We start from the raw sequence: 4,865 nt of genomic DNA on the forward strand, positions 1-4,865 counted from the left end.
ACTCCATTACAGAACTGTAAAATGAAATGTTAAGTGTACACTATACTAGAGAGATAACAGGGATGGAACAGACAAATACAATAGCAAAACCAACTGGAAGAAAAAAGAAATCTCAATTGTGAGTAAAAAAATAATAATTCCATATACAGTCCTCTAAAATATGCCACTGTCAATTGATTTTTCTAGGTCTTGCAAGGGGATATACGCTGTGGAGTGCAAAATTATAAAATATATACACATTTTGTCTACAGTGCCTAAGACAGACGAATGATATATGGTAAATAAGTTGCAGTTTTAACCAGAGATTATGAAAGCTCATTAAAAAACCAACCAAATAAATAAATAGAATGCTTATGGTTTGATTATCTGTGAATAGCTTAAAACATATGAGAATTCACAGCTTCCTGTTTTTTCTGAGTAACTGGCCCCATCTATAAATGCATTCATCCACCGTGTCAATACAGACAACTTGCAGATCTGCCTCTTTGCTCCTATCTCCTTGCAACCAAATTAAAATCCCAATCTGTTTCAAACGTGTCTCTGACGATAGCAAAGGTGAGGTCAGTCTCAGCTCTCTAACCTTTCTCCTCCATCAATATAGACAAAAATGACCATTTTTCCTATCACTCAACACATAACTCTTCATTTTCAACTCTAATTTCTCTCTAGGCCCTCACATTCAACCATACAAAAACAGTCAGAAAGATTTTTACATATTTCTAAGATTATTTCTGTATGTACATCTTCAGAACTAAAAGCTTTCGTACAACATCTTATCGCCTTGACTACTGCAACTTCCTTCCCCAGCTCTAATCTCATTCAGGTCCCATCCAACCAGAATGTCATCTCAATCAGCATTTTCAGCAATTAGTCTGAACATGTGAATGCACGAATGTATTCTTCTTTGGTTGCTCCTCGTATTTGGATTTTTACCTGAAATATGCATGCAGAATGAATAAACTCCTTGTAAACAACTCCAAAACTCATTTTCCTCCCTCATGAATTCTCCTTAAGACTTATCTGCTCTGATTTCTCCCAAGAAACTTGACAATTAGGCTACTGCCAAGCACATTGACAATCCAACTCCTTCTTACGCTTCCTGTCCATCACCATTTTTTTTACATTCATATTGTAAGCTTTTGGGGGTAAAGACCAAGTCTCCTCTTCTTTCTGCTGTACATAAGCTCCAAACACATTTCTACTTTACTCACTGAATTAATCACGCAGTATTTACATTCGCTTCTCAACATTTTATGAAAATGCTGCCATGTTTTAGAGGACCATGGGACTGGTATCTTCACTGTAAACAGAGAAGAACAATGTGTGGGCAACCAATATTTGAAGTAAGCACCATTTAAATTATGCTTGAAGCTACACCAGGAACATTGCGGCCTGAACGAAGCAGACACAACGTGCAACTCTACTGAATTCTTTCCTTCCAATGTCATAGGCCAATATAACTTGAACAAATGTATAGGGGTTATTTCCGGTGAGTTGCGCTGTTCAAACATGCCTATACGCACTTCCTTCAGGGGAGCTGTTATAGACAATGATGTTCCACCACAGAGTTAATATGATTTTCATCTATAGACACACTGGTCTAGTAAAACCATTTCTAGCGGCCATTAGGGTTCAGTACGCATGTTGCCAATAGGTCTAGTAAAACTATGTCAGTAGCAACTATGGTTTAGTGCATATGTTTCAGGTAGGCTTTCAATCACAGCGTGGACAACCCCTGAGCCACCCACAGTTTTTACTTCTTTGTAGCGCAGCAGTAAGACAATCAAGGTGGTTATATATTGCTCTTTACCACCACCTTGGAGCAGATCACAGAATACCACAAATGTCCTGGAAGGCACAGACTGCCAGAACACATGGCTGAGCTCAGGTAGCTGAGACATGGGAGACTGAAGAGGAAAAGAAAAACAGAATCAAAACCAACAGATAAAACCATTTAAAATATGAGAATAGTGGAAGGGAACAGCTTATGAAGATCACGGCAAGTCATTTGGTATTTTACACTGGTGACTCAGTTACTGGTCTGTCTAAAAATAGCTGCAAATGAAAGGTGGAGACCCAGACGTGACATGACAGATGTATCAGTAGGCTAATGCTTTGACAGTCCCATTTCTACAATAAGTCCACACAACTAGATGACACTAAGGTGGATGGTGTGCAACATTCCCACATACAAAAACACTCCTGGAAGGAAGGTTTCAGCACAAGAACAGACTATTGCAGATATAAATTACACTGGTAAAGCTGTGGATAGATTATCAATATGAACCAAGTGAGGATTCGCACACCCTGAGGTCAACCACTGACTAGCCAGTCTGAATCCTGTCTGTCCTACTCCTTGTTTCACAAAAACGATCACGTTCTGGCTCCAGTCTGAAGATGTTGCCAAAACCCTTCTACCCTTTCAGAAAAGCAGTTCCAGGGGGAAGGCACTTTCAGGTACAGCACATATGCCTACTGACTACAACACTGGGAACAATCCTGATCTCCTGTAAAATCTGTGCAACTGGATTGATCTTACAGATACAGGGAGCAGTGAGGTTTGTATCCAAGACCACTTCACACACAGTTTTTATCTCTAGGTAGCCTTCACCTTACTCAGCACAAGAAGTAGGCAGAAATCTACAAAAATGTTTAAATGCTCAAGTAACCACAGCACACTGCAAGCATGTGTCTAATTAATCTGATTAATCAAAGTTTCCTGTTCAGTAATATATCACAGAGCTATGTAAAATGAAAACTGCAATGACTCAAAGAAAAGCAGCTGGCTCCTTTCTATTTAGTTGGAAAACTTTAACTCTTTTGCCACTCTAAGAAAGTGTTTTATCTTGACTTAGATATCTGTAAGTCAGCTTCCTTACCTACAGGAAACAATGCATTGTCCAATACACCAACATAGTAAAACACTTTCTGACACTGCCACCACAGATAAGCTATTTCTGCATAAGAATTGGGGGGTGGGGGGTGGGGGGTGGGTGTGTGTTTCAGACACACGTTTAGGTATTAGCAATTCTGTTCACCAATTCTCTTGGAGATTTCAGAAACTTAAGTTTCCAGAGAGCTTCAAGTGAGGCAGCTCGTCGAGTCGAGAGGCCAACAACATTGGAAGCTTATAAATTAGAGCGTTTCATGAAAAAGACAGCGCACCCCAGAGTTACTCTCCCTCCTGCTGCAGTTGTAGAGAATAATCACTAGATGGAGCTGCACAGTCACAAATCTGATTTATGGCCGCTAAAAGTTTTTTTCTGCTTGGCCTAAAACTGACATATTCCAACGCTTCCTGATAATTCATCTTCTGAAAGACAGAATGAAATGTTTTCATTTACAAAAGCAAAATGTACACAGAGAAAGTGATGAGATACTGAACGGGGGCGGACAGGGGGACGGACACAAGAAACCAACAACACTCACAGCTTTCAAAATCATACAAATTTTAAAAGTGAACCAAAAGATATTTTATCTGCCAAAACAGATCAGATGTCTTTCTTTGTTCTGTAAGTCAGAAAGCACAACAGACTCCTCAGTATTTGACATCATTAGCTGCTGCAAAAGAAATGCAAGAGCTCTGAGCTCAAGTCTTTGTAAATAAGGTCTAGCAGACATTAAAAGAGCAGTCATAGGCAAACCCATTTCCCATAAATGCCCTGGTGATATACTTAATCCTACACTTAAGATGTACTTACAAAAGAATCTTTTTCTGCTAACTGCATTGACACTAGACAGTTTTGCTAGCATAGGACCACAGTTGAAAATTTACCATCCTAACCTACCAGCACACAATTCATCTGGCTTTCTAGAGATTAACTACGTGCCAAAAGGCAAGTTTTACCTGCTTCCATTCTACATCTGTTGAGGCCAAGTTGCAACCGATTCCATGCCTGTGTATTACTGGTCTGTGTGCAACATTGCTAATTTCAACTCCTGTAGAGCAACAAAATGATAGATCTTCACATCTCGCTTGGGTTTTGCAAAAATCCAGATATTACCAACACTTCACAGCGAAAACCAAATCCCCGGCCCATCTCCAAAAGGCATTGCATGGTCTTTTCAGCATGTATCTATGTAACGGAACAAAAGCATAGAAAAGTTGTATTTTTAGCCTGATTTCTAAGAAAATAAGATGGCACAGTCACTGTTGGTTTATATAGCAATTCCCTCAGTGACAGATCAGGCCAGGGAGGAGATCCCTATTCAATGAAGCTGTCAAACAGTAGCAAGGGCACTACTGCACCTCGCCTGGAAGGTGCTGGAGAAGGAGGCTGAAACAGTGGCAAAGAAAACCAGGCCCCGTTCCCCCTCTCATGGAGGATCTTCCTTGATCCCTTTCCTGAAGACTCACAGTTCTTTGGGGCATAGGACTGAAGTCCCACAATCTCATGTGCTTTTTTATAAGGAATGCGCTCACACCTCAGGTGCAAAAATATCATACTGGGGAAGGAGAGAACGCCCTTCCAGAGCCAATTGGAGGCCCAAGCCTCTCATGAGGACATTTCTCTTAAGAGCTCCATTGGAACCCATTACGAGTTCACACAACATCTGGGTGTGTTTTAAAACGAAGACTGCAGTGAAGGCGTACGAGAATTGGCCTCTGAGGAGGTAGCGGCACAAACCCCAGGTGCTGCTTTTGTCACTTTACACATTGCTACAGAGTATGTCACTCGAGAGGAAGGCGCGCGTTTCCCGCGGGATACCCATCCTCCCGCCCACCAGCCCAGCACCGGGCACCTCGGGGGGCGGGTGGTGTACAAGCCACCAAAATCAACCAAAGCGCCGGCTCCGAGAGGACACGGCGGGCCGGCAGCCATGGACACGCGCTCCCCGCACCGCCCCCCCGGGAGGAGGAGGGG

This window comes from Charadrius vociferus, unplaced genomic scaffold (genome assembly GCF_000708025.1).
Source record: "Charadrius vociferus isolate BGI_N301 unplaced genomic scaffold, ASM70802v2 scaffold187, whole genome shotgun sequence".
In the NCBI taxonomy this organism is placed as follows: Eukaryota; Metazoa; Chordata; class Aves; order Charadriiformes; family Charadriidae; genus Charadrius; species Charadrius vociferus.